This window comes from Megalops cyprinoides, chromosome 17 (assembly GCF_013368585.1).
Source record: "Megalops cyprinoides isolate fMegCyp1 chromosome 17, fMegCyp1.pri, whole genome shotgun sequence".
In the NCBI taxonomy this organism is placed as follows: domain Eukaryota; kingdom Metazoa; phylum Chordata; class Actinopteri; order Elopiformes; family Megalopidae; genus Megalops; species Megalops cyprinoides.
Genome location: NC_050599.1, coordinates 6,895,559 through 6,920,927, shown reverse-complemented (window position 1 = coordinate 6,920,927; position 25,369 = coordinate 6,895,559).

Here is a 25,369-nt window from a genome sequence, read left to right as displayed (position 1 = left end):
TGAAATGACCTCAGTCATTCCAGTTTAATCCTCTTCGCTCTTCCAATACACACGCCTATATTAAAATATAGAGTCCAAGCACTATAAATCAATAGCCCGGTGTTTGCCTCAAATGCAAATCAAAGACCCTGGAAGGGCACCGAAGAGGATTTTCTCTCTTTTCTGTTGTAGACAGAGCATTCACTCATATCATCCCCCTGACACACCCACCCACACACACACACACGCACGCACATGCACATGTACACACATTAACATACGCATACACTCACACATATACACACACACAAACACAAACACACACATGCACACGCACGCGCGCGCACACACACACACACACACACACACACACACACACACACACACACACACACACACACACACACACACACACACACACACACACACATCCAGGAATGCCAGGACTGAAACATTCCAGCCAGTGTTGTCTACAGAACCGGAAAACAGGGCCTGCCTCGCGCCTCTGTGGAGCTGGAGTGATAATTCATCACAGATTTTCCCTCCTTCTCTCTCTCCTCCCGCCACCGCCTCCCTCCACATTCAAAGCAGACACCACGGAGATAGGGGGGTGGGGTGGGGGGGGGGGGGGGACGGAAAGAGTTCCGGCTGCATGAGCGGGGACTTCCTCCCCGTCCCTTTTCATCCACCCACCATCGGAGCCCGCTCCTGGGCCACCCCGCCCGCCCCCACGTGTCTGCTCGCTCTCTCCCTCCCTCTCTTGCGTGAGTTGACAGGAATGTGGATCGCATTATCTCCCTCAATCCAATTTGAATCCGGGGCCAATTTACAGACCGAGCCCCTCTGACTCCGGAGAACACATTCAGAGAGCTCTCTCTGGCATAATATGAGAGGATTATTTGTTTTCTTTCGGTGTGTGTTTATTTTGTTTTGGTGTGCGCTCCAGTTTGGAAAATTCTCTGTTCTGGTTATAAATTTCAGCTTTATTAATTGACGAGAACTTGCTGACAGTCTGTTATAAGTTTCCACATACGCACAGAGATGGATGATTCTGGAGATGTAGCACTAGTGGAATGATCAACAGCACTGCAGCTGAAGGAAACACCACTGCAGTTTATTTACAATAAGTCACCAGTAATCACTAAACATATTGTTTATATGAGTGTTTGTCTTTATTAAATTTACAAAAAAATGAAAACTTGCAAAAAAAAAAAAAAAAAAAGGAAAAATGAGAACTTCATAATCAAAAGCATGAATGGATCAAATCTGCATGTAATAAAAGAACAAGTCAACCAAGGCTGCGTGCATATCAAATTAACTGTGGATATCACATTAACAGAGCCATAAAGACCAATTCTGGTTTTGATGAAGACAAAGTTGGCCTCCGTGTTTGTGGAACACACACTACATTGTGCAGGCTCAGTGCTCAGCCATCCAAATCAACGAACTACCGAACAGTCTTTAGACAAAAATGAAGATGTCCTCCTTTGGTGGAGGTAGAGCAAGTTCTGCATTTACATTTGACAAGCTTGTGGGTTTATTTGGGGATCATTGGATTACAGTGTCTTCATTTATTTGTCGGTTTCTGGAGGACAGTGTGCGGAAAAACAGCGCTGGTAATAAGATCCTCCATTCCAGACATATACAGTAGCTAGCTATCTGACATGGCTTTAGGGCACTGAGCATGAATTCTTTAAGTGTATCAAATCAATACATGCCCTTGCTTCTAGAAACCACATTACTTACGCAACAGTTTCTGGAGAACCATCATGCCACCATGCTTTTGTCATTGCAGTTGCTCTTGTTTGTGCAAAACCGTAATAAAGCTACTACGAAATGACTCCACAAAAATTTAAGTCTATAACTTTCGATGATAAATTTAAGCCTCTTTGATCTTTGAGCTTCTCTTGCCCCAAACACCATTCATAATTTTGCTGGAAACTAATATATTACCGTTACACTGTAAATCAAATTAAATAACAATGTTACTGCTGTATGCTTTGATCATACATTTGCTATACATTCACATTTAGTCATCTAGCCACATTAAGTCATTTAGTCACACTCTTAACCAGAGCAAGTTATAAAATTGCACACAAAACAAAGGTTACTGTACTATAGTGATGTTTAATTCCACATGGTACAATGGAAACATTGCCTACAATTCACCTGGAATGCACCAAAGGTATACGTTTGATATTTTAAGAGCTTCATTGTGAGAGCTGTCATTCTTGATTGCTCTTATTACCTCGTGGACATGTTCCCACATTCTCTGGCTTTAGAATGGCTCTTTAGATACTTCTGCTGAATGGCATTCTAATCTACACAATTATATTTTAAACCTTTGCTTAGAGGAAGGCTATAATTTTACCTCCTGGTTCCAGCACACATTTTCTCATGCCAGATTATGATTGCGCTCATTTTATGCAACTACTTTTGAAAACTGCTTATGCCTTTATGCTCAGGAGCAATCTGCTTTGGTGTCTGTAAGTACCGTTACAACTCTATCATATAAATCTCGGTCACGTAGTAATCGCAGTTACGCAGCCACATAGTTACAGACACGGTGCAGTCAAGAGTCTTCTGTAAGGTAGAGAAGGCACACTTGTTAATACAACATGATTTAATCTTTTCCTAGTCATACTCAGCAGCACAGGGTTTACCCCCAGGTATGAATTACTGAGAGGCATCTTCAGTGTTTCTCTCAGAGAGCGACTGATTGATGGATGTAACATTGAGCTTCTTTTTATCCACCTTTATTACCCTGCAGGAATATCTGTTCCCTTACCTATGTCTGGTTACTCATTTAACATCTGTCCACCCCTGCCAAGCTGCACAAGAGGAGATTCACTAACAGGATGTGACATCATTTATGGGAGACGAGGGCCACGTGTCCACTCTTGTTTGTGGCTTTTCAGCTCAAAATGTCCTTTCAGACCGGGGATGTGTCCAACAAACCAGACCTGTACTGAGTATTACTTTTATTTCCTTACCAGATGACCCTATCCAAGGCCGAACAATATAAGTTTATATTTTATCCATTTATACAGCTGGATATTTACTGTAGCGATTCAGTTTAAGTGCCTTGCTCAAAGATACAGGAGCAGGGCTCCACCTGTGATTTGAACTTTCGGGTTGCGCATCAGGTTCCCTAACCACTAAGCCACACTGTTGCCAGTACTCAGGAGGGGAATTCTGTTATTGTTGAGGCTTGGGGTGCTCTGGTGGATTCACCCTTGCGTGTGTTACCACAGATATTGTATTTACTAAACAGATATTCAGCTCTCCATTGCCATTGCCCCCATACATCCATGTTTAGGAGACTATTGTTGGTTACAGGAGGTCCAGGTGTTCCCAAAGCCACAGTGCTAGCTTTGGATGTTCTTTCTTTGACCATGAATATTCATAACGACTGTGCAAATCAGAATACTTTTAGTTTCAACAATTTCGGAAACACAAAAACACAAAACGCAGAGCTGATGTTCAGGTCGGTAAATAGAACATCTGTCATGTTTCCTATGTAGTGACCTATGACCCCATGACCCCTGTGTTGCAGGCAGCCACGGGTCACATCCTGAAACAGGCTGGTCTCTTTAGTTATGTGGTGCAGTCATCAAAGGGAAATTAAAAGTCAAGCTGCTTTTGCATTGCGCAGGTCACCCGCTTTGATCACGTTGATATAGATTTAAAAGGGGTCAAGGGACATGGTCCCAGAAGAAAGATCTGTCATCACTGTATGTTGCGAGTTTTTATCCCCTAATTTAATCCCCTGATTCCCCTGGCTGTTAATATGCAATGGAACGTGAAAAATTAGAAAATTCTGAAATTAGAAAAACTATGTTTGTGACTTACTTACATCAATGAATCAGCCCCTAACCTTGCTTTCATTTTGTAAAATATAGTACACATCTTCTAAGACTTACATCCAACAAGCGGATCCATTGTGTCTCAAAAGATGATTTTTTTTTGGCAATTAATCTTAAGCAATGTAAGCAGTCCACGACTTGGTGTGGTTTCGCAGGCGTGATCTGTCCCGGCCTTGGACACAGTCAGTCTAAATTTACATTGAGTTGTCCAAGACACGTAAATCTCAGTGTCTGAAGCGCGCCGACTCTGTGCGCATATGTGGGCGTGCGCACTGCGCTCGGAGAAGAGGACGAGGGGATTCTTCCGCAGGGAGCCGTGGAACACTCCATTACCCACGCTGCCCCACACTGACAGGGGTTTACGACCTACATCCAGGGGAGCCGTAACGGGGCTGCACCTTGTCACAGCCCATGTGCTTTCATGGCCACAGTGCTGCTCCTCGCGCTACCAGGGCTTTGAGTTATGGCATGCTGATGCTTGCAGGACAGGAGATGTCCGGTGCAGGGGTGGAACACTGTGCGCTGATTCTCATTCCAGACTACAGAGGAAATTCCGTTTGATAAAACCGGACACGGTAAAATAATCCGGCGTTCTGAGTAAGCTGGGCCTTCTGGCCGTTTTTAGCGTGTATACTTGTTGCGCAAATTTGACCTTGACCTTAACAGCCCCGTCTGCGTCTGATGGTCTATCGTTGGGACTCGATGTCAGTTGCCATGGCTTCATTTCAGACAAGTTCCTCAATTTTTTTTACTTCAACCTCCAATAAGATGCATGTTAAATTATAATAGTGTTGAAGTATAACTGTACAACAAGCCACCGATCACTTTCTCTTCTAACTCTACAGTTCTTTTTTTCTGAACAGTACTAGTCAGTTTCTTTATATTTTGTACTTGAAGCATATCTAACTGGAGCTTGAAATTAATTTGATATTTTCAAGAAGAAAGTCTGTAAGTATTCAAAAAAGAAACCCTCGGATAACGTTTCCTTGGATGAGCCAAGCATGCACAAAGTATCCTCACAAGGCAGATGTTAATGTCTCCCCCATCCAACCAAACATTTATCTTGGATTTATTATTATCGTTTTTACTCGTAAATTTCCACCAGATGCATTTCAACATTATGTGACAATGAATAAAATCATAAACCACATGTTTAATAATGCAGCAGTGACTCTGATCATGCCAGCGCACTGCTACAGGTGTCAGTTAAACAGAGGGATGTTCCTGCATTCACTCACAGCTGAAACCATCTGATTTAGAGTTACGGTCAGTATCTTTACATTTTCACATTTTTTTCCTGTCCCCATCTAAATTTTATCGCTATCTTTAGCACTAACTCTCTGAAACCTAAGATACCTAAAACATTTGCAAATCAGCGAAGGACTGAATGCAATCAAGTATTTCTCAGTGTAGCACAGCAACTGTAGAACAGTTTTACATTCGATGTGTTCAAAATGCACTGTGAACGAAACAGCTGTTCAGTTTCAATGTTTCTTCCTTTTTGTGGCTTAACTGTACAGATAGATGATAACAAATTAATCACCAAATGCATTTTTTTAAAAGAGATTTCTCCTCAGTTCTAAAATCTGTAATTCATACCAGTCCACATCTGCATGCGAGGATCCTTTCAAAAACAACGGCTAAATTTTGTTTTCATGCATCGGCCAAAAACGCCAGGCAAGAATATTCTCTTTGTTTTGCACTTAAATTCCCCCTCTTCCTGTCTCGCCCGCTATGATTCACCGAGCCGCGTGTGCAGTCGGGTCTCCTCTGCTCGTGGGCCGAAATGACAGGCAAAGCACTTAATGCGCTCCAACAGCTGTGAGCAAGCACAACAGGGGGCAAGTGTCACATAAGGCCCTGTAAAAATAAACAGCTGAACCTGGGGAGAGAGGAACGAGTCTCTGCCGGACCAAGACGGCGCACACCAGAGAGCTCTAATCCCATTCAGTCCCCCCACCTGGGTTACGCAATAAAGAAATAAACAAATAATGCCCCTCTGTCTGCTCCATATGAAGTGTTTCTATATCCTAAGCAGGAACACACACCTCCTCCACCGGCACATTTCGAATTCGTACCAGATGACTCGCGGATGAGTTGGGTAAATATCGGCATTCGATCAAACCTAATTGGGAGCTGGAAATGAAAACAAGCTAACCGTTCACCGTTGGAGCAGGACTGGGAGACGCTGTTTTAGAATACGTCTCGTTGGTTCTCCGAGGTATTGGCTTACAGACTGGACTACAAAGAGGTGTGATGACAAGGCTAAACTACAAATTTTAATTGCGCTGATTATGTGCATAAGAATAGAAGCAAGCAATTCTACTCCATGCCCAAAACACACTCCATGTTCAAAACCTAAGGCGTGCTCAGCAACCTTTAAACCTCATGTATGCTTATAAACAACTAAACTTTCCAAATGTACTGCACATTTAAAACCTACTGCATGCTCAAAATCTACAGCACACTTCAAATTGAATACATGCTCACAATCTACTGCAGGTCTGAAAGCAACTGCACAAATGGAGTGTAAAGCTTAGTGATGTTTGGCGCGTGATCAAGGTCAAGACTGAGCAGCACCTGTAATCGTGCTGATTCAGTTTATGTGGACAGGGGGTGAGTGAATGAGAGAAGGACTTGCCACCAGAACCAGAATAAGCAGAAGTGGATTTGTCGTGTTTTTAGCAGTTCGTCAGGAATGTTTTGAGCAGAGACAAAATTGTTCTGTAGCAAGATATTTTATTATGCAGTGGGACTTAAATGCCCTGGGAATTGAAGTCTGTCAGAGAGGGAGAAAGACCTCAAGTCATGCGAGTCAGAGTATTTACTTTGACTGCATTTACGGTGTTAAAACAATGCCACATCTCCTTTCACTAAAGCGTGCCGTGGTGTTTAAGTTCACGTTATATTTCCAGCCACCGCAGAGTCGTGTCATTAATCATCAGGGCACTTCTTTCACCAGCCTTCTGTTCTGCGGGGCACACACCTCCGAAACTTCAACACCAGATAGAGCTGGATGTATCCTGATGCATAAATTAACACCATGCATGTCTGTTACGCACCCGCATTCCTGACCAGCAGCGGTTCTCCGATGCAGAGAGAAAAGCTACTTGGGTTTGGGAGTGAAGGATGGGCTGCTGACAAAGAAAACGTTTTCCATTCGGACGGACGGGAATCTGGGGGGTTGGGGGGGGGTGGGCAGTAAAACGGGAGAGGGACGCGGTCTTTTCAGGACATGGCAGAGCCTGGAGAGACACGGCGAGGGGTTTTTTTTTTTTCTTTTTCAGGAGGAATCTCTGGCAGCCCTGAGAAGTGTGATTTACAGGACACTGTGAGCAGTCAGAAGCTTTCTTTGTGGTTTGCAGCTCCAGTATTACAGGAAAGGCAAACATGACATATTCCGTTCCCTTAGCATCCACATACAAAGGAGCTTAAATAAATGAGAGGCCTCTGATAAGCGTGGTATGGGATTGATCAGTTGCGTAATGCTGTTTGAGACCTTTGACCTCCGTTATGTAACAAGTATCTGATGCTGAATACGGACCACCATGGGCACTGTATTTATGAACAGTTCATCCTATCACTGTGATGGGCTGTGTTCCAAAAACACAGCCCGTCACAGTGGTTGATTATCATTGTGCTTGGTATTGTTGGTGTTAAGACATTAAAAAATAATATTTTTCCAGGGCTTTTCGTTTACCTTACTGATTTAAAACTAAAATTCTTCACTACAGAAGCACAGCACAGCTGAAAAAATTCCAGTCCTGATTTTCATAGCACTTGTATTTTCTCATTCTTTTTAAAAAGATCTTTCATTTTACTTGACTCTTCTCAAGAAAGCATTTGCACATGACATATAGAAAGAAGTTCTTTTCAGTATTTCTGTGTCGTAAAATGCAGACGTAGTTTCTGATGGCACTGGGCACACTAAATTGTAAGTGACAGCTTGTAAGATAAGTGCTTGATGTCAGAGCTGTGTAGTCAGCTTGGCTAGAAAGGAAACCACATATTTAGTTAAATGTTTGCGAGAAGCAGAAGAGGTTATCAGGAGTGTGTACTGATTGATTGTACACCACAGGAACTGAAGGGATTCTAGTTGACATTAAACTTTTAGAACATTTATTTCATAAGATTCTACAGAATCTTATGTAATTGGTAATCTCATGTAAAACGTAAGTGGATAAAGTAATATTTCACCAACAGGAGATCAAAATCAAAATGATTACAGACCAAAGCTGTCAAGGTCTGTATAAATGTTTATTTGAATCATGTATAATTGTCTGGAATGCGTCTTCTCTCTCTTTTTTTTTTTTTTTTTTTTAGAAATGGGGTCCAGGAAGTGAAAAGATGGCATGCCTCTGTAATTCCTGAAAAAAAGCTTGTGTTGTGCCACCTCAGTTTGATTCTCTTATTTTTCTGAAATGCGTAAAATGAGTGATCTAAATGAATACTCTCAACCTTTCTGCTCTAAAAATAGAATATGCTAGCTACGTAGTAACAGGCTTTCTCATGAGTGTTCCACATTCCAAAACTCAAGGAACACTGGCTCCTGCCAGAGATCTTGAAGCATAAAAACACCATGCCTGTTTTCATTTATTTGCTGTCTCACTTTTTTTTTTTTTTTTTAAATAAAAAGTTTTTCTTTGGGAGGAGGTTTTTTTGTGTGTGTTTAGCTTGGCATGTGGAACAGGTTCTCGATATTTGACACCTCTTGAAAGCGAAGTCTGGCAAACAGCGCTGGACTTGGGTTCCAAAGCTCGGGGCAGAAAAAGTGCTTTACGGAGAGCACCTGGGTGTCTTGCTGCTTGGTGCGAAAAAGGCCCCTATTGACAGGAAGCAGCACTAATCTTTAAACAGGTGGTCCCACAGAGAACACCATTCGCTCTTAAGGTGAAAAAGCTTCCAGAGGAGTGTCCACCCGTAGGGGCTAATAATTTTTCAATTGCTGAAAGGGGTGTCCATTTAAAGAAACTCGGAGCACTGTGACTGACTACATTAGTCAGCTAGTTAAACTGCCCTGTGGTTTATCAGCAAGCAAATTGGTTGCACAGCTAACTATCCAATGTTGGCTTACTACAGCTGTTTCACAAATGGAATAAGTCAGTACAAAACACTAGCCCATAGCAAGAAAGGTTGGAGGAAAAAGACGCCATACTTTCCTGGCATCACTTTCGCTTCGTCACGGTCTTCTGTTCATTACCAGGAGTGACAATGTAAAGCACTTTAGAAAAGTACAGGAGACTGATTGATTCTCCAGCGCTATTGAACTGTCTTAGAAAGTGTTCCCTTAGTCAGCTCAAATATGCTCACATAACGTCCTTGAACTGTAAAATAGATCTTCCTGCAACTGTCTATGCACACCTTTGTGAGCAGTAGATGATGCTGTCTTTTCTGTGAGAAACCCCATGAACTCCGTCCACCTGAGGACAGTTCCATTTTACAGCCCGAGAGGGAGGGGGAGAGAGAGAGAGAGAGAGAGAGAGAGAGAGAGAGCAAGTCGCGTTGCTGGGAAGAGGCCCTTGCGTGGTGTGTTGTGCGTGAGACTACATCCTCTTGAATCGCCCCTCTCTCAGCGCCCCCCTCCCCACACATTGCATTACTGGTAATTATTTCTGTGTTTACTTTATTCCCCTCCACATCTTCCAAAACCCATATTTGTGAGGAAACCTTGAGGAGCTTACTTTTTTTTTTCCCCTGACATAGATACATAAACAGAGCTTAAGAGCTGTGGCACAGACTGTCAGGATCTGTTGTATGATAAGAGTCCAGATTCCCTCAGGACCTTGGGCTCATGGTGGGGGGATTGGGGCGCGGGGGGAGTCAATTCCGCACAGAGCACCTCTTTATTCCTCTTCATGCCCTCTCACCCCTGCTGCTCACAAACCCATGGAAGGAGAGCAGCCATCTCTGGAGAGCTGTGGACCATGACTGGGGTAGCCTGTGTATGGAGTACAACAGTAATGACCAATGGAAATACTTCTGCATGATACGGTTAGGGAAAACAGCCGGTAAAAGATATAAATTTCATAACTGCGTCCTACATTCAGATAGCTATTACTGCATGGTGACACACTATTTTTAAACTCTGCTTTAAACAAAAGCAGGTTCCAGTTCATTTCAGATAATTCACAATAGATGTGTGCCTCTCAGTTCCGCACTAAAATAAATGAGGTGTCGCTAAAGTCCTGTCATATTTTAACATTAGTATTTCACTCACGCACAGCTCAACAGCTATAGTGTGACTGAAAGAACCTGGAGTGAATTCTGGCCAAGACCCAATACAAACAATTTCCTTATGTACCAATCATTTTGCTTTTATTAGGTTAAACAAGTGTAAACTAAAACTGAAATGACCATCGCTGTTATGAATAGTACTGTCTTTACAAAACAAGTTTTTTTTTTCAGCCTTCTTACAGTTATTTAAAAGGTGCCAGCAAGCAATAGTTGTAACAGTTTCTACATATTACATTTCTGGCTCTCGGCTGCCGTTTTCAGCTCATTAAAGGATGAATGCATGAATTATCACTGAATACGCTTCCCTGTGTCACTAACTACTTCCATTGCTGTGGGATTTCAGTCTATAACATTAACATTTACACAGACCAAGCAATTTTTTTCAATTGTTTGAAATGCACTGTCCTAAAACACTTTTTTGAGCAGACAGACGTTTATCCCATTTGAATTTGACCCATAGTATCAGTCAAAAGTTTAGACACACCTGACTGAGATATTGGAAAACATGCATTTGAAGGCATGTTGATCTAAAGACTTACACTTAAATGCTAGAAATTTGTTTCTTAGACAAATGTAAAGACTGAAGTTGATGCCTATGTATGAATTTCTTACCAATTTTTTTTTTTTTTTTTTTTAGGTAACTTGGAAGTATCTATCATATGTTTAACACTTTTTTGGTCACTGAATAATTCCATTTGTGCTATTTTGATGTCTTTACTATTATTCTAAAATGTGTAAAATAGTAAAAAATAAAGAAAAACCCTTCCGTGAATAGGTGTGGCAGTTACACGTGAAATGCTACAGAACATGCATCCAATCTCACATCCTGCTAATACCCGGCCCGACTCTCAAATCCCAATTAGTGTCTGTCTTGTAGTTGTAAACATTACAGACAGGAGGCCAAAATGCTCCATTGGTTTGAATCATTCTTGCATGATATAAACCAATGTAGATGAGTTCCACAAATGACATCCACAAGTATGAGGCAATACGCTCATGGTTATAGTCTCTTATAAATTAGCCATGCATTCTCACAGCAATGTGGCCGAAACAGCGGTTTTCATTTATTTAAAACACATACTTTCCCAAGTATATTTGTCACTGATTATTTAAAACTATACACACTCCACATACAGCGAGAGAGAGAGAGAAAGGGAGAGAATCCTTTGCAGATATTGTTTCTTTTATCTGTTGTTTGTCCCTGTGGCTTTTAATTCAAGGTTCTCATTTTGAAGCCCCGAAATTTGGGACTCATTTGGCCTGAACCCCTCGGTGGTGAGCAGATTAAAGGGAGACTGTGTCTGGTACGGTGGCTGCGCTCTGAACTCCACATCCCCTCACATTATCTCTATTAGGGGGTTTGAAGTGCAGTGAAAGGGACTCTTCTCATCTTAAAGCGTCTTTGTCTAAACAGTCGGTTTCAGCCGAACTGCTGAGTTCTTAGAAACAGCTGAAAAGGGAGAGTGTAATCCTTTTATTTTGAGCGTTAGGAATCATTTTAACGGGATCTCCAAAAAAAAAAAAAAAAAAAAGATGATTGAGAGCTTCCCTCTGAATGGGGACAGAAAAATGGAATTATTAATTAGTAATAACTAATGAGCTAGCCACCTACACTCTAATTACAACAATTACATAGCTAGCAATCAACTGACGAGATCATTACAGTGGCCTGATTGCTTGATTATAGACATTTTATTTATCTCATACTTTTTTTACACAAATGAACCATCACCTAGTCCAAAGAGAAATTTGCAGTTAGGAGCTTGGTATCTTACAATGCCAACATCATCAAAACATATGAATCGATACAGTTGCTGGTACCCTTGTGTCTAAGCAGTGTCTCAGACACACAACTGTAAAGTTCTGGATCTTCAGTTGACAGGGCAATGGTGCACATTAGAACATACAGACATATATTCAACCTACCCTGTGTAACTTTCATTGGGTCCACATACAGTGTCACATACACTATAGGTTAGGCTACTTACACAGATTTTTTTTAAGCACTCAGAAGCCTTGCACAGTTATTTATACAACTTTTTACATTACTACATGCCTACCCAGAAACTCCATTCCTGCAACACGGGCCAAGTTAAATTAGTCTTTACTCTTTGGGGATTGGGTCTTTCAGTGATTTGGCCCTTAAATGGCTCACGTCAACAGGACTGAGACAACAAGTACAAATCTGAAACTACGGGAACAAGTATGAGACTGTAGGAAGGTGTCACTTTGGAATCTAAACTCACTACTCATTTTGCTTAATTTACATTTTCATTTTTTTCTTCAGTTTTTCATTTCTCTGCTTTTAGTCCTTACAATCATTTTGTCCAACTTTTTAAAATTTGCTTCTTCTGTTTTAATCCACTGTTAGCGATTGTTTGTTCTTCATGTATCTATTTTGAAACTACCGTACATAAAGCTTTTGTAGAGGAGCCGGGGTATCTGCAAAGTAAAAGTAAAGAAAAGGAATGAGATACATTTTTGACACGCCTTAAAACCAGTAAGACGTTGCGGTGTGATTTATATAGTTTTGAGCTGCAGTTAGGCGTTGCAGCTTAATGTCTTTTGGCACCATCTTATTGACTTTTCCTTCGACTGGACTGCCCGCGGAGCACCACTCTCCCTTTTTTCATTTCTATTTTTTATCCACTTACACGTTTAAATTAAAAAAATAATAATAAAACACAATATAAACGTTTCAGAGGTGCTCGCTGTGTGTGAGGCAGTGAGTGTACGGTCTCTGACGGCTTGCTTGGAGGCCCGCTCTGAGGCACACTATAGCAGCGGGGGGTGGGGGGAGTGGGGGGGGTGGCTTCTCGGGCCGACCCCTCCGATGAGCTCCCCAGAACCACTTGATGAAGAGTGCGGTTTCCAGCTTCTGAAAAGACCAGCACAGCACGGGAGGCCGCTGGAGAAAGTGAGGTCGTCCACCACTTCAATCGCAGTGGAAAAGAGAGAAAAACCACGGCGTACAGCACAGCACAGCACAGCACGGTACGGTACGGTACGGTACGGTACACAGTACAGTACGCGCGGACAGTACACAGGGCATCCTGCACGTCAAACTTAAACGTAGTTACCGCACGCATACCGTCGTCCAAGAGTGAAAACTGACTACGGAGGTAGGTGCATAAGCTGAACTCATTTAGGGACGTCTTGTTCTATTTCTGCATTTAACTGTACGTAATTTAATAAACTGATGCACACACATCTGGTAAAGCTGCCAAAAACCATTGGCTAAAGGAGCTTTTCAACAAGTCAAGACTGCGACCCAGCGGGACCTATCATCCACATTTATTACTTCTACATGTTTTAATATATTTTGAAACAAATAAAACATATCATTACGTTAATCAGACCGTTACAGGATACAGATAAAGGCGGAATGATCTGCAGTCTGATCCTGTCGAGCCACCCGCTTCTGATCCCAGAAGATATGACAGTATGACATACTGGACACCTTAAGCAGTGAGCGAGGAAAAACCTCACCTTGCACAGGACAGCTATTTAGTGATGTCTGGCCATTTGGAGCTGGTGTCAGCAGCCTAATTTCACAGGTTTTTGAGATTATATCTAAAAAACCAGCCATATATTGTTAAAAAAAAAAAAAAAAAATGTTCTCTGGTTTCCTCTCAGAGATCAGTGACTGACAAGTTGGGCAGCAGCACACTCCATTTCACATGACTGTTAAACAGTCCACAAGGGTGACAAACCACTGCTGAGTTAGTCGTTACAAAGGTCTGTTAAAAACGGCGAGCTAAATTTTTTTTTATCAAATCAAATATTGACGTTTTGCACAAGCAGAAAAAAAAACTGCTGTGTCGTCCTTTCTGACGGGTCTCAGGGAAGCTCAGTTAAACATATAAATCTGGCACTTTCCCAGTTCCGAGGGTGGTATCTACTTCCTGGACACATGTCAGCACAACTGGAGGGTAAACGCTGGACTCAGCAACAAAACAAGTGTCCACAACATCAGCTGTGAATGACAGAGCACTTTTTTTTTTTTTTTTTTTTTTAGCCTGTCTCCATTACACATTTCCAGCCAGCTATCTGTAAACACACTGCGCACAGCTCCACCCAGAAAATGCCCTGCATATAGAGCCAGCCAGGTTTCTATGCTCACATAGTGCCACCGTGCCCTCTTTATGTGAGCGCTAAGCGTGGCCCCACCAGGTTAGCTTTATGTAAATGAGTGAAGTGCCACCATGGTAGCTGTACGTAAATGTTGAGCACAGCATCACCATGGCAGCATCATGTATACACTGTGCAGACAGCGCCACCACGTAAGTGCTCTAAGTGCTCACATAAGCGCTAGCTCTTTGTAGACACAGCATAGAAGGTGTCATTGAGCCACCACTCTGTAAATGTGGCAAGAGGTGTCACCACTGTCAGCGCTTTGGAAATGCTGGGTGCACAGTGCTGTAATGCCAGCACTTGATACATACACACCACATGCACAGCGACAGCGTACCAGCTATCTGTAAACGCTGCGCACAGACCACAACCCCACCAGCTATCTGTAAACGCTGCGCACAGACCACAACCCCACCAGCTATCTGTAAACGCTGCGCACAGACCACAACCCCACCAGCTATCTGTAAAGGCTGTGGACACAGCACAACCCAACCATCTCTCCGTACATGGCAGATGCACAATGCCAGCATGCCAGCTCCCAGTAACTGCCACGCGCCTGTGGAAAGTTTTAGGCTCGGTCTCGCTCCACAGAGCTCTGCGTTTTCTTTTACAGTATCGGGAGCTGGACTGGGGTGTTCCCCATTAGGAAAATTCCACTGGTGCGTGCCTACAGCAATAATGTCAGTGTGATGCTAAAAAGCCGAGCCCACGTGTGTTTTACACAGGCAGTTTAGGTGGCACTCCATCCCTGTTAGCTTACTCCCGGTGTGGAAAGAGGATTTTTCCAGTCTCAGACGGCAGATGGTTTCTCTCCCGGTAATCCCGGCAGGATAACGCAAACACCCCCCCCCCCACCCTCAGGACGTGGGGTCGCCCCCGAACAGCTCGCAGTTCCAAATGTTTGTCAGCAAACGTTCAAAATATTTGTCAACACGTAGCGGGATGGCCGGAAGTCATGCTTCCCTTAATATTCCTGCGAATACAAATAGGAGTCTTTGCATCCTCTTTCACTCAAACTACACCCGTTCTTTCAAACTGGACAACTCATAACAGGACTATAAAGTACTTTTTAAAGTAGTTTTCCAGCATCTTGTTCATTCTGGGAGGTAAACTGCAAGTCTTGTGGAACAAAATAGGACCCTGACAAACTGGGACAATATCACCATCTTCTGGAGAGATACTGTTATGAACAGGACAAAGTACTGGCGTTAGCAATTGAAAAATATCTAAATGGAAAATACTGCAAAAATAAAAATTTATGTACACGTTTTTTTTTTTTTTTTTTTTGCTTTCAACTTCAATGTATCTCAGAATAACAGACACCAGCTTAGATGTTTAACAGGTTGACCATCATCAGTCCAATGCCAAACACAGAACTACACTACTACACTAGAGCTATCTTCTGGCACACTCAGAGGCCTGGGATTTACAGTAAGTAGTTATACTGGAATTGAGGTAATCTTCGTGAACAAATGAAGTAATGACCTCTCTAAATTATGCGCAGCGAGGGAAACATTTCAGGATGTTTCAGGCTAAATACTCTTACGCCTCAAGGGCTACAGTTGGAAAAGGATTATTGCGCACATGTAACATTTTAATATTTCTTTCCAGCTAAGGCTATTGTGTGCCTGACTTTTGCTGCCTTGCCTCTGGTTTCTCTGTTCCCCTTCCTACATGGCCATCTCAATATTGATCGGAATAACCATCTCTTTTTACGTCATTTCTCATAATGACGCATTCTGTCTATTTCTTGTCTATCTCTTTGGAGCACCCATTTCGCCTTAGTTGTGCTCTTGTGGCATGTCCTCCCCCTTGCTCTCCTGAAATGGCCCAGTGGAATCCTAATTCATTAAAATGACCACCTGTGATGCAGACTATTTAAAAGTGTGTGCGTAGCCATCTGATGAAGCCTGCCAACCAAGGTTATGGACTCACAGGAGTGCATACAGCACATTTGATTCATGTAAGTTTGATGGCATGACCAGTTAAAGGCTGGAAGCTGATCTGAGGGCAAAAAGGAGCACTGCTAAGCACTCCATGAATGATGGAAGAGTGAAGATATAGGAAGTCATGACTCATTGATTAGAACCAATCACAGTGTTCACACTCCTGCTCCGACACTGTAATTGGAGCAGGAGTCTTTTGATTGGTTCAGACCAGTCAGTGATCAGCTGCTGTTTGCTTCCCGGGAAGCAAACAGCAGCTGTGTGTGTGTGTGTGTGTGTGTGTGTATCTGTGCGTATGTGTGTGTGTGTGTCTGTGTGTGTGGTGGCAGGGTTGCCGAGATGCCTTCCCATACTTGTTTTCACAGCCAGACTGCAGCTGTTTGATGCAAATGGAAGTGCGCGGAAGTGTGTGGAAAATGGCCAAGTACTTTTATTTTTCCATTTCCATTTCAGTTTTCTGGAGAGGCAAAAAGCAAGAAATTATTTTAAAATTAGAATGCCTCATGAAAGATTATTTGTGCTGCAATCAGAGAGGCTGGTCAGCAGCCAGGTATGTTGTGAATGCCAAAACTGTTGCACTGTTGTAAACAGCGATGTGTTTCAAAGGAAAAAATGTTCAGATGTTCAGCACCATTAATACTGCATTGTTTCATTATCACTGTATTGTTTTTCCATTTTTTTTCTAGAGCAATGTGTGTTTGATCATCTTTTCGTCTCGCCTACGTTTATGTTTATAGCGTAGATAGCTCGCAATCCTCTTTTTATATTTATGATGAAATACAGATGCTTTCTCAGACATTTCAAACTTTTTTTTCACTGTATATGCATTATCTTCCGCTCCTTTGGAGACTCCAGCATTCAGTCGCTCTGGTACACAAATGCATGAAAGACATGAAAACATTGTAAAACGATTCCTTCCTATGCTACTGTTTGTACTGCAAAAGTCACTCGTGAGCTGGATAACCTCCTCCCCTCCACTGTCTACAAGTCCCTGTCGGCCATTTTTCTACCACACCTCTCAACACACCTCTCCCTTTTCCTATTGGCCAGACTCCCCAATCTCACTCCACACCCACTCAGCCATGCCCTCAAGGTGAGATTCTCCATTCAGAACTTCAGTCGAAGCTCCGCCCACCAGCCTCCTCCTCTGTGAAAGGAGACTCGCACTCCCAGAGACCTCCTGTGCAGCTCTGGGGCTCGGCGAGCTCCGGCCACAGGCGGTGGACCAACGCGGCTCTGCACTGCAGTCGTTAAGAGCCTGTGGGCAGGGCGTGGAGGGGGGTAGATGTGGTCCAGCCTCATTATGGGGATTTGGGGCTAATAATGGGTAGCGGTCAACCCAGCTGTTACCCAGCAGCGTAATGTTCCTAAGGGATTCTGTCTCTCTGATTTGGCTATTTGTGGGCCAATCCCAAACCATTTATGACAAAGCAGTCAGTCATGGTGATCCCTAAGATAAATTAACTAATTTGAACAGAATTGTTTTGCTTTATATCTTCTAAGACAAAAGTCGCACATACACAAATGCATGCAAATGAGAAATATATGCGCATATGAGTATGTTGTGTATTTATTAATTTCTTAAAAATTAAAATATTAAAAATGCCCTCTGCCTGTGAGCCTATACTATCTATGTGGGTGAGTGGTTCTGACAGCGACACATGAACATAAGAACCACACAGGACATCTTTCAGCCTATGTGCTATTTCGCACTGGAGCTTTATGTGTATGTTACAATGACATGCGTCTAACTTCAAAACAGGAGACCAACGGAACTGTTCCACCCCGTTCTTTGTAATCCTGAAGCCTGGGATCAAATGATGCCATGTCTGTATCAGTGTGAAGGAAGCGGTGCAGCTCAGCTTAGGTCAGTATCAATCCAAGCATAAACAAACAAAGATAAGCGTGAGTTTGCTCTGAAAGCGACAGCCAAGCAAAGCAGAATGCCAGAACAGCGTCGACAGTAACTGGGCAGTTTTTTTCCGTAACGCGGGAGATTGATTGACAGGTGGCTTGAGTTACTTTGAAGCTCTCCGTGAAAATGTTATGACCTCATCAGCGCTCCTCTCACTTTCTATATGACGAGGTATCGCAACCAAGTCCTGCCAATGTTCAAACTCTATTAAGATACTCCTTTTGCTGCAGAGCTTCGGTGCTCTGAAGCGTGGTGACCAGGGCCCGAGACTCAAACAGCCTCAGCACTGCTGAAAATATCCGGTGTCGGAAACGTGTTGCAATTCAAGTCCGAGATTTCAGTCTGTGTTTCTTCATAGACTACCAATGTTTTCATTTCATTTCACTTACCATCACACTTCTAAGTAAGAATGCCAGTGTTTTTGTCGATGGCTGTAAAACATATCCACTTTGCTGATACCGCATATAATTTGGTCAACAAGATCAAAAAACCCAAGTTTGAGAGTGTGTATTTTTCTCTCATTTTCTTCACCAAAAAAAAAAAAAAAACAAAAACAAATTAATGTGAGACAGTATGTCAATATGAATGCGGAATGAAGTCAAATCAGATGTCAAGCTCTCAGACATTTGGATTTGATAAATGGCGCCCCTCTGGGCTCTAACATCTTGGCTGCAGGAATGGAGCTGGCAGCTGACATTCCCTTGTTTTTGCACAGAAAAGCTCACCTCTCATTCAGCTGTGGCATATTTGGAAGCTCGGGAGCCAAGCAGCTACAAAAAAAAAAAAAAAAGGACCCTAAATCAGTTCCACTCTGCTGTAAATTACAACCCTGCATTTTTAATTTCCTCTCCACATACAATGTTATTCATTGGCGTCCAAACCAAACACGGGCCTCACAGTCTGAACAGCTTGGGAGAACAAACTGTCCTCTTTTAGCAGTCTTTACCTGTCAGAAGCATGATTAAACACACACATTCCTGATGTGGGAGCTGTAGAGCCCGGGCGGCCGGAACACAACGGAAAAACAAAGGCCCAGGCAAAAAAAAAAAAAAGTTTAGATGAAAAGTCCAAACGCTTGTGTTTACCTTTTGAGTCGGAGTTACACGGGCAGTTTGACGTGAAATGCTATTCTTGGTGTCACTTTTTATTTTAGGTAATCGGTAATACTGCAAACAGACTTAACATGCTCCGATTTTTTAGTCGCACACATCATAAAAGTTTTGAAAGATTTTTTTTTTCTTTTATTGCAGAACTTCAAACACATGAAATACCCTCAGGCGGGCTCAGGGAAAAACATGGAACAGATCTGTAAATACAGACCTTGTTGTAATCTTTTTTCAATGGTCAGGCATTATAGTTTAAAAGGACAGAGTTGACTTAAACTATGTCCAAATCATACAAGTCAAATCAAATTTATAAATAAAAGAATTATATTCATCAGGTCTTTTGGATAAGATGTTTAAACTGAGGTCCTGGCTCTCAGTCTAGGTGGTTGTTAAAAATCACATGGTACTTTTTGCTGCAAGAATGGGTATTAACCAAAAAGCCTCTGGAAAATTCTCAAGTAGGCTCTCTGTACCTGGACATCTGATCAGCCCCCCAAACCCCCCCACCCCCCTTCAACACACACACACACACTCTCTCTCTCTCTCTCTCCCACCCCAAAACTGTACAGCAACTTGCCTCCCCAGATCATCACTGTAGAGAAATTAGTTCTCTCCAGATCTGACTGGTTGTACAACATACAACACACCTAAAGAGCAGTGTAACTACTGTATATCCTATAAAGTTATTCTCCTGTGTACAGAGTTGAGAACTTGAGCTGACTAGCTCTTTGTACTAGAAAATTACTTGCTCTTGTATTTCTAAATAAAACAAAAAGACCACTAAATAGAAAATGGTCTCCAAGTTAACAGCAATGGCCAACTGGATACAGTGAATCCGTTAAAAATAAAACAGACAGAAAAGTCCCCAGATGTAGCCAGAACTTTTGGGTTTTTTAAAATGTGGATTTTTTTTATTTGGTTTACAGATATGAAAATAAAAAATGGTCCACTCGCCCATAGCGATGGTAAGTTTCACAGCACTTTAAAGACTTTGCAATTTGCGGTATCAGCCCCAAATCCATTCAGGGCAATTCTAAATCAAATTATGTAAATAAAACAGGAATGACACACGGATTACAAAGGAGTAAGGTCTCAAATTTGAAATATAATATGCTTTCCAATGGGGTGCACAATGTGGAAATATAGCGGGACCGCTGCCATTTAGATGAATTTGTGGCCCTAATGCCTCGCCCGCCGCATCCTGGCAGACTCCCTTGTGCCTTCCAAGCCACTTAATGTTTTGCTTTCAAACAAAATTGCCACTAGCATATCAAAATGTGATCTTTAAAACGGCCTTCAGTCTGTCTTGCCTAATCAGGGCTGGTTTTCGAGAGAGGGGAAAAGTGTGCCGTGTGTATCAGAGCAGAGACCCGACACATTCCCTTTTCCCTCCGAGAGATCTGTAATCATTCGCTGGCGTGATGAACGGGTGTGGGGTGCCAGCCATGACTTGGCACTGTGCATTTTCACGACGTCCCGTATTGTTTCAGTGTCTTTCAGTATTCAGCTGTAACCGCTGACAGCGCACTTTAAGCGAGTTTGGCTCACAACGGCTGAGCTTGTCACACTTCACCTTTTCAAACACTTCAAGTTTACATTTTGAACCCTGTTGATGGCAGTTGGAGAACAGTCAGTTTAAGGCTATAGTGATTCTGTTTTTCTGAGAAAGAATTGTGCTGAAATCTTGAAAATATCTGAAACTGTATACAGATCAGTATCCCAGCTGACCAGCAGGGTTTCAAATGGCTTGAAATTGAGATTCTAGATATTTCATTACAGTGTCACCATTTTCATTTAACTTCCTGGTAAAAGTTGCTGCAATGTGGTGGAAATCAGAGCACAGTAAATGATAGAAAAAACATTTTAGGTTTAGTGGTTTTACCATGTACTGGTGTCAACATCCATAATACTGTCAAAATTCTGCTAGTAACGGTACTATAAAAAAAAAAAAAAAATTACCCCCCCCCCCCCTTACAGATTCTACTGCTACTCCTGCTGCAGCTGCTACTACGACTACTACTACTATTACTAATAATAATAATAATAGATAGTCATCACCATTCAGTGACATCCTCTGATTTCCACTCATTAATGGCTATGTCCATCCCTACTCACTCTGACTCAATACTGGAGCTAAATGACAGTGTCCATCTCTGATAGTAGTGTGTCTTCCAGCAAGCCACAAATGGGCTGCAACCACAAATACATAGGGGTGAGGAAAACATACAGACAGGGTTAGGAAAAATGCAAAAACTGTATTTTTGTCTTCAGCGGCTTTTTTGCCGCTGACATTTCTCTGGAAGAGACACAAACGCATCAGTGATTTGATCAGAATGTGCTGTATTCATTTCACAACAGTGTGGCTATACCATTACATTTCTGCATAGAAATCGTCCCTCTCCCTCATACCATACCACGTCCCTCAAGAACATGAAACTGCTTTCCTGATCAATCACAGAGCTATATGTCCGGGAGAATGAAATATGAAAATTATTATAAGAGTGTTTCACACGAGTCGCTGGGATTCTGTTTACGGTTACTAATGTTCAGATTCAATCTGAAAGGTTTAAAATGATTGGTTCTGACAAAGGATGATGTTTTCCCTGTTATTTAAATGCATGTAGAATGTGCCGCATGCAGTACATTCACTCTGTAACAGAATACGTTTTCTTGAGAATAAATTGCCTCATAATAATCATACAAAACATAGCAAGTGGTCTTCACTGTACTGTCCATGTTGAAATGTTGTGTTGTTTGTCCTGTCCCTGTAGAATTGCTTGTGATGGTGTAAACAGGTTACTGGCACAGTCAGAGGGAAAACTTGGAATATTATGAGAAACCTCACAGACTGCAGCAAATGGTTTCGCTATAGTCAACACACAGGGTGGGTATTAGGGAGGGGTATTTTAAATGTGAAACAATAGAGCATTTTGTTTAGGTTTATACAATACTCAGGTTGTAATTACACTATAACCATAGCTGATTTTATTAATGAGTTTTGTTACATTTTGGATCTGAACTTGCCTGACCTTCTGTGTACGTCCAGTCCCTCTGTACAGCCTGGGTCTGTCTGCTCTAGGGCCTAAGCATGGCTACACAGCCACAAATTACAGTAAACCTTACTCCAGTGTGGGGTCTTCTGCCACATATTATTGTTGCTAAGACAAAAGGAAACACGTCTAGTTCTGTGTCATCCATCATAACTCATGGTTACATTGCTTTAGCAAAGTATGCAAATCAAAATTCTCTGTGTTTTCTTCTCTTTGTTCTCGTAGGTTTGATGCATCTCTTTGATGTTTCAGTCCTTTGTTTTATTGCAAAATTTCACCCCCTGTCCCCCATTCAGTCTCTACGGCAATATACTTCAGAACTGGACTAACTCGATTCTCCACAGTGGGTTCACTATGCATCCATAATAATGCTACACATTTTTAAGCATTTATCCTCACATATTTACAACAGACCTCACATTTACTTTAGACCTTTTGCAGGAAACACACTAGCAAAGCCGGCATTTCATCCCGGGCCAGGCTTGAAGCAGTGCAAAGCTCGATATTTTGACAACTCCAAGCTGAAAGACTTTCCCACACTTAGAGAAAAGCACTTACTGAACAAAGCACCCATTAACACAGCTGGAAGCTCCCTATAATTGCTATAAATGCTTTTCGCATGCAATTTTAGACTTTTAATTTTAAAACAGTGCAAACTTCAAGAGTTAAAAGACTAGATGATCTATGTGTCATCCTTGCGGGAGGGCAGTAGTTAGAAGCCCCTCCCGGGAATCGCGCAGTTCTCTACCGGCCTCCGATTCACTAATTGGGTCTCACATCCTGCTGCAGCTCTTCCTATTCACGCTTTGGGTCTCTCTTCTCATGCGCGTCTGAGGGGTGAGAGGAAGCGCAGGGCAGATAAATCTGTAGATAAATTCTTCAAACACCGCCGGCCAATGAATGGCTTCCTCCCCGGACAGCTTGCTGTCGGATGTCGTCATGCGGATGAACTCGGAGCGGTATGCAGTCACCAGGCACTGCACGGACTACGAGGCCTAAGGGCCGGCCGTGTCGGGCTGCAGAAAAGAGCGCTAATATTCCTCAGATGCTGCGCTATTTATAACGGCCTGATTCAGAGGACGGCAGCGAGGCGGACAGGGCAGGGGTCACGGAGAACGGCGCGCCGAAACGCTGTGATGTGGAACTCTGAGGACGCCCGATCCCTCTGTGCTTTCAGGGGAGAGCTCTGTCCGTGCTAATGAGATGGGGGTGGTGTGGCGTAAACACCGGTCGCTGCCATGCTTTCACACCCTTCCACTCTGTAGGCCTAGGACTGAGGACAGAGCGCGGGTTCAATAGCTGGCGCATCATAACAAACCATTTAGATTCTGTTAGATATAGTACTGACCACTGGTTTAAGCCACGGTGATTATGTTTCATTGTCTGTGCTCAAAGGTTAGGAAATGCTGGCTGAGACAAGACAGCTATGCAGTGCGAGTGAGAATCGGAAGCACCTTCTACGGACACCACAGTAGGTTACAGGCACTGTAAGGCAGAACGTTGGGATGCATTCAAAATCCTTTTTTGAGATCCCTAAATTGTATTGGACTACAACCTATGGATGTGTAATGTTTGCAGTGGAAATGATAATGTAAATGAAATGGCCTGATTTTCACCTGATAAAGGTAAGAATGCAACATTTAATTTGAAATACACTAATCGTAGTAGTATGCTGCAGTGGTAAATAGCCCCAAGCAGAACTTTGAAAGAGTGAGTCAGTTAAAATTACACCACTGTGAATGGCACTGATGTGATGTGTCTCCCTTGCCAAACCAAGTATCATCACACGCTGTGCATGTCACACACAGGTCTGTAACTATGTGGCAGGCCCCACCCCCTATACGATTACATCATATAAAACACTGACAGTTGCAAAACCAATAATGGGATCACATAATTACATCACAGCCTTTGAAATGGCTATATGCACATAATCATGTCGTCGCACGCGCGTAGTGATGAAATCTTGCCCACTCTAGCGCTAAACCAGAATGCGTTTCGCAGGATAGCGTGCTGCCCTCAGCATTCCTGCGGCCTCTGAGAGACTCATCACTGGCAGATCCTGTTCCAGGCTTAGCTGCCACTGTCACCCACTTGCCGTACTCTGGAAGGAGACACTTCGCCGCCTATTGCTCGAACCCCAGCACTGGGAGTGAGCAGCAGCAACGGGGGGGGGGGGGAATGAGACTTGGCCACAGTTACAGCTGTGGGCATGAAAATGACAGTTGCCGAAGGCCTCTGGAGTTGGGTTAGCAACATAACATTGCGGTGGGTGGAACTCTGCACAAAGTTAACCGCAAAGTGACCAGATGCTGTTGGGTCCACTGCTCGTGAGAAACAGACAGTGGAGGCATCAAAAGGACAGCGCGAGTGATAGAGGCCTGACTGCTGTACCGCTACACCCACAGTCTGCAAATAGACTGCAAATCAGACTCTCCCCAGAGGCCTGCCCACAGTGTCCCCTTACCCAGCTGGTCATGAACCCCACTATACCAACGCACACTCACACAAATTAGTCCCAGGTCAACAGCGCTTCAAAACTACCAGTTACAGTTAAAAAAAAAAAAAAATTATGAAACAAATGAAAAAGTCAAATATAGAATGTTTTCACAACAAAACCCCAGAATAAACTTCTTATTTTGCCCTGAACAGGGGCCGCACACACATTGGGTATCTCTTCACTGTCAGTGACAGAACACAGAGGCAAACCCTACCCAAGTACAGGCATAGTGAACGCACACTGGTACTCTAAACAGGCTGGCACAAAAAGGCAGTGTTGCTAAAACAAGACAGTATACATATCAACATATTTCAATATCATATATCACTGTATCTTTGTCATTTTACAATTACAACATTTAATGTGTGTACATGCTTCGGGGTTTTATATGTGTTTTTTCCACCCTGTATAACACACTTTGGCAATATGAAAAAGCAACTCCCCCATTTTCAGACTTAGGTAGCATCAATATATATGACAGGTATATCACTCTTCTCAGTAATCCATCCACTTAAATTGGAATTTGTGAATGAAATAGCTGACAATAACCATCAAATAAACACCAGAAATCACAACCAGCTAGCAAAAGGAGCATAATACTCAGTGATTCATGCACTGCTACAGAGCCCATGATAACCT